Below are 12,907 nucleotides of genomic sequence, written 5' to 3'. Positions count from 1 at the left end.
GGCCTTACGCCTGGTTATCAATTGATTTCTCCTGATTTGGGGATCCCTTCGTTCTTTTCCAACCTCCAGGTACTGTGATGTATTTTAGCTTAGTTTTTATATTGCACGAACTGCTGTCATTACACTCATCTGTTCTCCTCATCAGGCTTTGGTGGATGGGATGGCTAGCCAGCTGAGGTTACAGGGTGCTTCTGTCCCAGAAGTAGCTTCGTCTCTTGCATGTTGGAATCCAGTGTCACTTCAACATCGCATCTCTGAATTGGAGGCAACCAACGCTGGTTAGTGCTTTTTTGCTTCTCTTTGCCTTCACTGTGGACTGCTTTACATTCTGACCCCTTTTTGTTTGATTATCTCCTGCTAGGAATGACTCGGCAGGTTTCCACTCTTGAGGAAAAACATTCCCTAGATCAGGCTGAATTGGTCCAGCGGTGCACTGACTTTGAGGAAAAGTACTCTCAGAGCCAGACTGAACTGGGTCAGGTCTCCGCTGCCTTAGATGACGCCAATGCACTGAGTTCTTCTCTTCACGCTCAGCTCAATTCTGAAAAGGTGATTTGTGAAACTGTGCTTTGCCTTGTTGTGTTCCTATTACTTGCTTGGTTTTTGAGGGAGTTGACTTTTGTTTGCAGGAAGAAAAACGTATCCTTGCTGCTTCTCGCGACAGTCTCGACAGATTGTATCGTGATTCTAGCAACTCGCTGACTATCCTGGAGAGGAGTCATCGCTTCACCATGGAAGAGTTGGACAATCAACGTTGTAAGCTGCAGGAATCTTCAGATGAGGTGGCTCGGCTCAAGCAGCTGATATCAGCGAAGGACGCTACCATCAAAAAACTCCGAGCTTCCAAGAAATCCATTGTCCAGGAGTTAGAAACTGCTCGACTGGCTGTCAAGGTTGCCGAAGAAACTTCTGTTACTCTCAGAGCCCAGCGCGACAGAGCCATGGACAAGGCTATTCGGGCGGGGCGAATCTTGATGAGGAGACCCGGCGTGGTTGTTCCCGAAGATATAAGGGCTGATGTGAATGCTGCCCCTGATTCCTCGAGTCGTCCTTCCTCATCGATCGCTCCTGAGAAAAATATCACCAAGTAGAGAAACATTTTGCGTGCTCTGAGCGCACGGTTAGCATGGTCAGACATTTGTTAGAGGACGTCATTTCAGTACTTAAACGACATTGTTATTCTCGTATTGTTTCAGAATTCATCAGTCTGTAAATTTGCAGTAGTAAAATGATGCGTGATGGTTATGAAATTTGTTTGCGGGATATAGAAGTCATCCTTATATGAGTAATTGTAATCACGTCAGATCGCCTTAAGTCGCTGCTGACTTAAGTCGATTACTTTTGTTAATAGGGCGTAGTGGTCACCCTGAATTGCGTAGGCGTGAGCATGTTGCACCGGCTTAAGTCGCCACTGACTTTAGCCGATTGCTCCATTAGAGGGCATAGTGGTCACCCCGAGTTAAGTAAGCGTGAGCATGTCGCACCGCCTTAAGTCGTTGCCGACTTAAGTCGATTGCTCCGTTAGCAGGGCATAGTGGTCACCCCGAGTTAAGTAAGCGTGAGCATGTTGCACCGCCTTAATTCGTTGCCGACTTAAGTTGATTGCTCCGTTAGCAGGGCATAGTGGTCACCCCGAGTTAAGTAAGCGTGAGCATGTTGCACCGCCTTAAGTCGTTGCTGACTTAAGCCGATTGCTCCGTTAACAGGGCATAGTGGTCACCCCGAGTTAAGTAAGCGTGAGCATGTTGCACCGCCTTAAGTCGTTGCCGACTTAAGCCGATTGCTCCGTTAACAGGGCATAGTGGTCACCCCGAGTTAAGTAAGCGTGAGCATGTTGCACCGCCTTAAGTCATTGCCGACTTAAGCCGATTGCTCCTGTTAACAGGGCATAGTGGTCACCCCGAGTTAAGTAAGAATGCAAGTCAATCGTGAACAAACTGAGTATCTTTGAAACCCCTTTTTTATTGATGACATATTTCCACTTTACAGAGTACATCGTCGTCCCGATAGCTTTTTGAAATACGCTAGGGATAAAACTTCCTGAGGTGTTCTATGTTCCAAGAGTTCCCAACTTCTGTGCCATCCATCTGAGTGAGACGATATGATCCTGGCCGAGTGACTTCTGCTACTATGAAGGGTCCTTCCCATAAGGGCGATAACTTGTGCCGTCCCTCCCCCGTTAGAATTCGGCGGAGGACGAAATCTCCTACTGAGAAGGATCGCTGTCGCACAGCCTTGTCGTGGTAGCGCCTTAGAGTCTGCTGGTACCGTGCTGATTGGATTACCGCATTCAGCCGTTCTTCTTCAAGTATATCAATGTCCTCCAGCCTGGTGGCCTCGACTTCTGCTATGTTTTCAAAGATCAACCTTGGCGCCCCGAACTTGAGATCAGCGGGTAGCACTGCCTCTGACCCATAGACCATGAAGAAAGGAGTGTTTCCATGCAGAGCTCGGCTAGGTTGGGTTCTTAGGCTCCAAACGACATAGGGCAACTCCCTTATCCACTTTCCTGCGAATTTTTCATTCTTATCGAAGACCTTTTTCCTGAGTGCCTCTAGTATCATCCCGTTAGCTCGCTCAACCTGCCCATTGGCTCTTGGATGTGCTACAGACGCATACTTGATCTGAATGCTTTTTTGCTCGCAGAAGTCGAAGAACTCCGAACTTGTGAAGTTGGATCCTAGGTCAGTTATGATGCTGTTTGATATCCCGAATCTGAATATTATGTCTTGTATGAATTCCACGGCCTTAGAAGAGGTTAAAGAAGCAATGGACTTGAACTCTATCCATTTAGTGAATTTGTCGATTGCTACCAATACATGAGTGTATCCTCCTTGAGCTTTCTTGAAAGGTCCAATCATATCCAGTCCCCAGCATGCGAAAGGCCAAGTTACTGGTATGGTCTGCAGTTGCTGTGCTGGCAGATGTTGTTGTTTTGACAAGTATTGGCAAGCTTCGCACCTCTGAACTAACTCGGCTGCATCATTCTTCGCTGTTGGCCAATAGAATCCTGACCTGAAGACCTTCCCGACTAGTGTTCTGGATGCTGCATGTATTCCACATTGCCCAGCATGGACCTCCTCTAGAAGTTGCTTCCCGGTAGATGAGAGAATGCACTTCATGAGGACACCGAATGCACCTCTTCTGTACAATGTCTCCCCAATGAGTGTGTAGTGAGCCGACTGTCTGGCAATGCGCTCGACTGAATTCTTGTCATCTGGTTCCTCTTCATTCTGTATATACTTGATGATTGGCCTTCTCCAGTCATCAGAGTCTGACTCGGGTTGATCTATAATATTACATTCTTCTGTTTGATCTATTGAGATGCTCGTCTGTAATACTTCTTGCACAAAGACCCCCGGTGGAACCTGAGTTCGACTGGATCCTAGCTTGGACAATATATCGGCTGCTGTGTTCCGTTCTCTTTTTACATGATGAAATTCCAGGCCCTCAAATTTATCTTCCAGCCTTTGGACGACAGTGCAGTATTTTCCCATTGAATCGCTTGAACAATCCCACTCTTTGTTTATCTGGCTAATGACTACCAGAGAGTCTCCGTACACCATCAATCTCTTGATGCCCAATGATATGGCGATGTTCAATCCATGGATTAGAGCTTCATACTTGGCTGCATTGTTGGAGGCCGGAAACAGCAACTGGAGGGCATATTTGAGGTGCTCGCCTCCAGGTGCGGTGAAGAGAATTCCTGCTCCTGCTCCCTGCAGCTTCAGCGAGCCATCAAAATACATTCGCCACACTTCTGCAATCTCTGGGTTATCTGGTACTTGCTGTTCAGTCCATTCTGATACGAAATCGACCAGTGCTTGAGTTTTGATGGCAGTGCGAGGTCGGAACTCGATGTCATGAGATCCCAGCTCACAAGCCCACTTGGCTATTCGGCCAATGGCCTCCTTGTTGTGAAGAATATCCCCTATCGGAAAACCAGTGACTACTATGACTTTGTGGTCATCAAAGTAGTGACGTAGCTTGCGGGCAGTTAGAAGTACTGCATATAATAGCTTCTGAACTTGAGGATACTTTTTCTTTGAGGGGCCTAGAACTTCACTGATGAAGTAAACAGGATGTTGCACTGGGTAGGCATGTCCTTCTTCTGCTCGCTCGACTACCAACGCGGAGCTTACCACGTGAGTCGTGCAAGAGATATACAGTAGCAGATCTTCAGCTGGTTGAGTTGACGTAGCTCGTCGGGGTGGCTTCAGTACTGGTGGTGTTGTCAAGAATTTCTTCAGTGCGTCTAGAGCCTCCTGTGCCTCTGAAGTCCACTGAAACTTATCCACCTTCTTGAGTAGCTTGTAAAATGGCAAACCTTTTTCCCCCAGCCTGGATATAAATCTGCTCAGAGCTGCCATACATCCAGTAAGTCGATGAACCTTCTTTTGTGATCGAGGCGCTTCCATCTTCATGATAGCTTCAATCTTATCCGGATTAGCCTCAATTCCCCGGTGGCTGACAATAAACCCGAGTAACTTTCCTGCTGGTACCCCGAAAACACATTTTTCGGGATTAAGCTTCCATCTATACCGTCTCAGACTGTTGAAAACCAGCTGTAAGTCTTCGATGAAGTTTTCCGAATTCTCTGTTTTGATTACCACATCATCTACGTAGGCCTCCACACGCTTGCCCCAGTGATCGGCTAAGCACGTTTGAATGGCTCTCTGATAAGTCGCTCCAGCGTTTTTGAGGCCGAACGACATGGAGGTATAACAGAAAGCACCAAACGGAGTGATGAACGCTGTTTTTTCCTCGTCTTCTTTCGCCAAACTAATCTGATGGTATCCGGAATAGCAATCCAAGAAAGACAGCACAGAACATCCAGCGGTGGAGTCCACCACCTGATCTATCCTTGGGAGCCCGAAGGGATCCTTCGGATAGTGTTTGTTGAGATCAGTATAGTCGACGCACATGCGCCAATCCACTTTATTCTTTTTGAGTACAAGAACAGGGTTGGCTAACCATTCGGGGTGTAACACCTCTCTAATAAATCCAGCCGCAACCAAGCGAGCTAACTCGGCGCGAATGGCCTCTCTCTTGTCGGGCGTGAAACGACGTAGCTTTTGCCGAATCGGCCTTGCCCGGGGATAGACCTTCAGTTTGTGCTCGGCCAGTTCTCTTGGGACTCCCGGCATATCCGCAGGTTGCCATGCGAATACATCTCGGTTATCTTGCAGAAACTGGACGAGCGTGCTTTCCTATTTGTCGTCCAGGCTGGAGCTGATGATGGCAGTCTTGCGTTCATCAGCGAACCCCAGGTTGATCCTCTTGGTTTCTTCAGTCGGCCGCATAGAGGTCGCAGCCTGAGCTTCGTTTGCCGGTACTGCAAGGTCCTCCTCAGGCTTAGAGTTCGCCTGTGTTGGAGAAACCGTCGACGACTTGGTGGTGAGGGCTGCTTGGATGGCCACTCGGAAACACTCTGCGGCGCCTTGGAAGTCGGCGCGCACAGTTATGATTCCTTGCGGTCCTGGCATCTTCAGTATCATGTACGTGTAATGTGGGATGGCCATGAATTTGGCCAATCCCGGCCTCCCGATGATGGCGTTGTACCCGCAGTCGAAGTTCGCCACTTCGAACCTCAAAAACTCGGTTCTGTAGTTCTCCGGAGTTCCGAAGCTGACAGGCATGTAGATGTGGCCCAGCGGGTATTCTCCTTCCGTCGGCACGATGCCAAAGAAAGAAGTGTCCGACTCGTGGAGCTCTTTGAGGTGAACTCCCAAGCCTTGGAGTGTCCGGGGGAAGGTGACGTTGATGCTGCTCCCCCCGTCCACTAGCACCTTTTTCACCCGGCTCTCTCGGATCACCGGATCGACGAGGAGCGGGTATTTGCCTGGATGGTCGAAGTTGAGCCATTGATCCTCCCGAGTGAAAGTGATCGGGTGCTCCGACCACCGATATGGGGCGGGAGGACCGGTGGTCGCCACCAGTATCTGGCGGTCGTTGAGCTTTTGTTGTCTTTTGTTCTCCTGCGACCCATGTCCGCCGAAGATGACGTTGACCTCTATCAACGCGCGGGAAAGCTCCTCCTCCTCCCTCCTCCTGCTGATGGGGTTGTCGTGGTTCATCTGGTCCTCCCCTCGGCGGAGGGGGAGGTAGAGGTTGGAAGGGTCGGTCGTGCCCGACGGAGTGCTTGAAGTCCCGGCAGTTACGAAGAGTGTGGCGCATGTCCTTGTGGTACGGACACTGGGCGTCGAGGATGTCGTCCAGCGTGCGCTCGCCTCCGCGAGGTCCTCCTCGGGCGCAAGAGGCAGGTGGTCCGGCGGCGTGCACTTCTTCACGAGGCCTCTTTTCCCAGCGTTTGTCGGGTTGCTGGTTCGTGTCGCGTCGTGGTGCTGCTGGTGCGGGCTTTGCTCCTCCGATAAGGTCCTGGGCCCGCTCGTCGGCGGTGATGTAGAGGTCAGCCTCCCGGAACAGCTCCTCGGAGGTAGTCGGCGCCTTCTGTAGTATGGCTCGGACGAAAGCCGAGTCATTGGATCCTCTGTAGAAGTCCTCGATCACGGCCGCCTCCGTGACCTCGGGGATATGATTTCTCATGGTCTGGAACCTTTTGAGGTACGACCGGAGAGTTTCGTCCCCCGGCGCTTGATGGATTTGAGGTCCCATGGCTGCGCCGGTTCGTCGGAGAGGGACTGGAAATTGGCGGTGAAGCGTCGACTGAAGTCGCCCCAGTCGTCGATGCAGTGTCGAGGTAGATGTCGCAGCCATTGCAGCGCGTCTTGCCCAAGGACAATGGGTAAGTACGCGGTCATCACGTCTTCGGACGCCCCGGCAGCTCGAGCAGCGGTGGTGTAGACGGCTAGCCAACCCCCTGGATCCTGCTTAGGTTCATATTTGTCGACATTGGATACCTTGAAGTTGGGAGGCCATTGGATGGCCCTAAGGCGCGGAGTAAGAGCAGACACTCCGCACGTGTCCTCCTGTCGTCGGGGATGATGTCTATCCCGGGGACGGGAGTAGTTGTTGTGGTTCCTCGACCGTCCCCGGGTGGTACCACCAGTTGAGGCTGTTGCCGACTCAGTTCTGGTGGCCTGGCTCCGAGCTGGGATGCCATGATCCCTGTCGTACTCCTCCCGGCGGCGGATCTCGTTCTCATGCCGCCGTTCACGCAAAGCATTGATGGAGCTTCGCGCGTCTCGGCGACTGTTGATGGCGTGTCGTAGATCGTTCGGCGGGTGAGCAAGCGGTAGAAGATGGTTGGCCGCCTGGGTGAACAGTCGTCGGTAGCCCTCGGCGTCGGGAGTCCGAGGGAGCTCATCAGCTATCCGAGCTAGTACTCCTCCGACTTCGCTCGGCGTGTTCATGGCTCGGGCGAAGTCGGGGTTCAGGTTGCGCCCGAAGAATGGATTCTCCCGGCGTTGCCTTGCGTCTTGCTCGGCTTGTTCCTGAGCCCGGCGGCGATCATGTCGTCAGGAGTTCCTTCGTTCTCTGAAGACGCGTTCCTCCGGAGTTTCCCCTATCTCCGAGACCTCATCTCGCGAGACAGGTTGCTCCGGATTCCGTTCTCTGGCCGCGTGATGTCGTCGAACGTTCCTACACCGGTTCCTCCGTCGGCGGGATTCTCGTTGAGGCGGTTCTTCTCCGGGTGCGGTCGGCTCGTCGTCGGAGACGGTAGGCGACTCCACTCTCCTGATGAAGAGGACGTCGGGATAGAATGGTGCTGCTGTCGTGGCGACCTTCTTTCCGTTCTCCTTTGAGGGCGGAGGAACGGAAAGAACAACTTGCTTCCCCTTGGTCTCCTTCTTCCTCGCGATCTATGTCCATTGTTTTGTCGGGGAAGTTGACAATGGAGTTCTCCGGGTCAGCGGGCCCTCGCCCCCTGACTTTCCGGAAACGATCTTTTTCCGGAAAGCTGGAGGTTGCGCTTCTTCGACATTTTCGGAGTTTGTTGGAGGAGACTTCTTTTCCGGCAGATCCGCAATGCGGTGTAGAGTTCACTCTTCGTCTGCTACAGATGAGATTGTTCCGAAGCAGAATACAGATCCGGGACGAAGGGTAATCTTGCTGTGGAAGGTGACGGCCATTGAGCTAGCTTGGATCGTCGACACACCCCCTACCTGGCGCGCTAGCTATCGGTGTTTTGGGTCCGACCGCACACCTGGGGTTGCCCCTCAAGGTGTTTTTAGGAGTAGGACGGTGTCGACGACTGTAGCAAAATGGTTCGTGCCAGTTGCACGAGGAACAGTGGACAAGGTTTACAGGTTCGGGCCGCTTAGAGATGTGTAACACCCTACGTCCTGGCGAGTATGCTTGGTGAATGAGGTTACAAGAGAGCTCTTGAGAATGTAAAGAGTCGAAGTGGGTGGCTAAGTAATAGGGTCGATCGTTCTGAAGGGGTGCCCCCTAGGCCTTATATACTCGACCGTGGGGCAATACATGTGGATATGATAACAACGTGTAGCTAAAAGATAGTGAACTGTTTGAGTTTATCTCCCTGTAGTTCTGCCGACTTATCCTCGCATGGCTCCGTTGCATGGGGGCTCCAGCGCGGGAAAGTCGGATCTCTGTTGTGGTCGTTCGCTCGACGTTGTGGGCCGTCCGGGTTTGCACCAATCCGGCCCTATGTCGATCTGCTTTGCTGGTTGTCCCTCCCCAGGCCCACGAAAGAATGACCTTACGATTTATAGGGCCCTTGGGCCTTTCGTGAGGTCTTTTACTCTTTTAGTGGACCCAGGGGATATCTATCCCCCACAGAATCCACGTGGTAGGTCACATAATCAAAAGTTAAAGGCAAAGGCCCGAAAGACACGAAGATTCATATATGTTTAGGCTCTCGAGGTGAGATAATGCCCTATATCTTGTGATGTGTTCTTATATGATGATCTTTCACTTGTGGGGGCACCCCGATCCTCCTTTTACAGTCCAAGAAGGATAATGAGTATCCAGGTCGATTATGGAGATCGTAACCGAGCCTATCCCAAACTAATAAGAAGTATAAATAGGGATGTATGTATCATACCCCGGGCCACAGAGTGGGTGGCCTGAAGATTTCTATTTGCCCCTGTTTTTAAGTGTTCCTTTCTTATATGCTAGGATTTTGCCATATCTGTTAGGACTATAATAATACCCCCTAATTTGATAAGATATCTTCTATGTTTATCTTTCTGAAATTCTCTTGCGATAAGCCTTCCTTCTCGCCTTGCTATCCGAGTCATACATATTATTAGGTCTTTGTGAAAGGGAAATAGGGTCAAACCTTTTCCTAAATGATTTTGGTGGTTGAATTGCCCAACACAAATAATTGGACTAACTAGTTCGCTCTAGATTATATATTCTACAGGTGCCAAAGGTTCATCCACAACTATTCTAAATCGACTGTCCGGAATACCGTAGATTATTCCGGACAGGAGAAGCTTTTTGGAAAAACAGACTAAGCGCGGACCGTCCGGGCCCTTGCGGCGGACCGTCCGCGACACCGCTTTGACTTCGACCAGGAACTATATATCAGGGACAGTCCGACTAATCGGCGGACCGTCCAGCTACAACGCGCGGACCGTCCGACTATAATTCACGGACAGTCCGCATGTGAAGACCTGGTTCAGCCCGAAGGTGACAAGTTGAGCAAAAGGAATTATAGAGCTAGCGCGGACCGTCCGGGACCAAGGACGGACCGTCCACGTGGTGTCACCGAGGCAGATAGCCATTGATCTAACCGTTGATCTGTCAGAAGTATCCGTTGAAGATGTCAGAATCGACCGTTGGAGGGTCGCGGACCGTCCGGGCCCTAGCCGCGGACCGTCCGCTAGTGCAATTTCTGGCAGATGCGCCACAACGACTATATGGATGGTTGAGGGTTATAAATACCACCCCAACCGGCCACTTCAAGTGAGAGAGCCCAAGCAACATTCCAAGTCATCTAGTTGACATACTCAAGCCCTCCCAACCACATATATTCATTGATCCATCCTATACACAAGATTTAGACCACTACAACCAACACAAGTGCCACAAAAGAGAGAGCAAGCAATTGAGAGCTACTCAGTTGAGTTTAGCCCTAGTGCCTTGTGAGATTCCTTGAGAGATAGTGTGTGCTACATCTTTGTGTTCATTTGCGCGTGGAGTATTGACTCCCATCGAACTTCCTCCAAAGTTTTGGAGGCTTGTAAAAGCTAGCAAGAGACACCAAAGAGTGTGGTGGTCCTTGTGGGATCGAGAGTGATCCTTGAAAAGAAGAAGAGCTCGCCGATCCTTGTGTGATCGGTGGAGAGAGGGAAAGGGTTGAAAAAGACCCGTCCTTAAGTGGACTCCTCAACGGGGACTAGGCCTTCGAGGGCCGAACCTCGGTAAAACAAATCACTCGTGTCTTGTATGCTTATTCTTGTGATTTGTTTGTCCTCTCCCTTTCTAAGTTTCTCTTGCACCACTCTTTGCTAATTCTATTTGGTGTTGCTTTAAGTTAACTTTCCATTTAGTGAAGCAACTCATTGCAAGAGAGAACTTGTATTATTGCTCTTCTTACTTAAGCCTCTTGCTTTATTCTCATAGACTTATTAGTAGTATTGATTTATCAATTCCGCATTATTTGAAAGCAATACTCTTTACAAGCAAGGACTTAGTTTTTATACTCCGATAATTATATATCTTGTTCTAACCACTAATCAAGGGATCTAGTTGGGGGATAAAGTTTTAATTTTCAGGTTTTGCCTATCCACCCCCCCTCTAGGCGACTTTCAATTGGTATCAGAGCTAGGCACTTCATCTTGAGTCTAACAACTCGAAGTGATGGCTCGTAGAAGATCCCAAAAGAACAAGAAAACCCAGGAGAACAAGGAGGTAACTCTTGAGATATTACTTTCCGATTGTTCTAATTATGATTCATGGTCTACTAAAGTGATAAATGCTTTTAGAGCGGTAGACCCACAATTAGAACAAATTTTAGACAAGAGTATTATTCCTCCTAACTATACTAGGGAAAATGCCTCCGAAGAAGATTTAAGATGTATACGCTTAAACTATCTAGCTTATGACATCTTAAGTAAATCCCTTAGCAAAGAAGATTATCATGCCTTCATAATAAAATATGACAAACCCATTTGTGATATGCATGATATTTGGACTAGAATTAAAAGCAAATTTATTAAGTCCAAACATGATAGTTCATTTTGTGCTTCTACTTCCTTTAGTATTTGTGATACTAACCCTTGCAAGGAAGAAGAAGAAAATGAACGGTGGAGACCAAACAATGAATCCACCTCTCCAAAAGGTTTGTCTTCCCATTTTGATTCCCACATGTGTTGTGTGGCTAATGCAAATGATAGCGGAAGCACAAATGAGGATGAGGAGGAAGAAAGAAGCTTTGTGCAACTCTACGCTCGCCTAAGCCAAGAAGATAAGGCGGCCATGCTCAAACTTCTAGAAAGAGCGAGAGAGCAAGGCGAAGCTCGTCAAAGGCTAGAGAGTATTCTCTCAATGAAGATGCAATGCTTTGACGAGTTGACTAAAGAACATGAGAAGCTAAAATGCTCTCATGTTAATTTGGTCCAAAGGTATGAAACTATTTCAATTGAGCAAGATAACGCTTTACATTGTATTGCTCAATTAGTAAATAGGAATACCTTGCTTAAGGACCAAGTAGAAAAGCTAAAAGTTGAAAATCTAGCTTTTCAAGAAAAATATGATATGCTTCTATGTTCTCATGAAAATCTTATGGATGATCATATCATATTGAATTTGACTCATGAGGTTGTGATAGAAAACTTAAAATCCCAACAACCTCACTCATGCACATGTATTCAAATTGATACTATATTACCATGTGCTAATACTTGTTGTCCGTCAACAAGCATATCTTCTTTTGAGCTAGAACTTGCAGGAACAAAAGATGATACATATCAAATGCTCAAAGAAGAGAATGTGAGGCTAAAGATGAGCTTGACACAACTAAAAGGGAAATGCATTGCCCAACCTTCTCAAGATAACCGTGATCACATGGTGAAGAAGCTTGAGACGAGAACAACCGTGGCATGCACTACATCCCTTGAAGAAAATGTCAAGGATTTGAGGATTGCCAAGAGGAAGAAACAAAAGATGAAATTCAACACCTCCTCCAAAAGCCTCAACCATGCCTCCACAAAAGGTAACATCCAAGGTAATGATCAAGCCACACTTCACATTAAGAGGTGTAGTGAATGCTTTGAAGAGGGGCACTTGATTAGGTCATGTCCCTACATTAAAAATGGCTTGATTATTAACAAGGATGATAGGCTTTGTTTTAAATGCTCCAATAAGGGACACCTGCTTAGATCTTGTCCCCATTTAAAACAAAAAGGCATAGGGTTAGAAAAGAAAGTTTTTACTAACCATGTAGCAGGCAACAAACAAGGAAAGAAGAAAACTTCAAAACTTGAAAAACGCCTATGCTACACATGCCGAAAGAAGGGACATCAATGCAAGGATTGTCCCATTGGTAACAATTCCACTCCTAGCTTGTCAATTAATTCTTATGTAACTAGGCAACCTAAAATTGCAACTTGTGCTAGAAAGGTAATGAGTTTACCTAATGCTAACACAAAGGACTTTTGGGTTCCTAGATTTTTGTTGACTAACCGTGATGGACCCATCAAGCGATGGGTACCAAAATATGCTTGACAAGCTTTGTAGGAAAAGGAGATGATATGAAGCCTTGGGGTGCTTGAGAGAGTCCATTCAATTTTTATCAACTCAAGCTATCAATCTTCAATGATCTATATTCGTGATTGACCCAAGGTTATTTTTCAAATTGCTATGTCTTAAACTCATATCATCTCGAGGAAGATATTATATGTTGTAGGAAATGAAGAAATATCATATGCGAAAATCAAGGCCTACAACATGGAGGAAAACCAAATGATGGTAATACTCATCTTTTAAGTACAAGTATTTTAGAATATCATTTCTTATGTGTCTTGTGTAGTCACAT

The sequence above is a fragment of the Zea mays genome, chromosome 8, assembly GCF_902167145.1.
Source record: "Zea mays cultivar B73 chromosome 8, Zm-B73-REFERENCE-NAM-5.0, whole genome shotgun sequence".
NCBI lineage: Eukaryota > Viridiplantae > Streptophyta > Magnoliopsida > Poales > Poaceae > Zea > Zea mays.
This window is presented reverse-complemented; position numbering follows the sequence as displayed.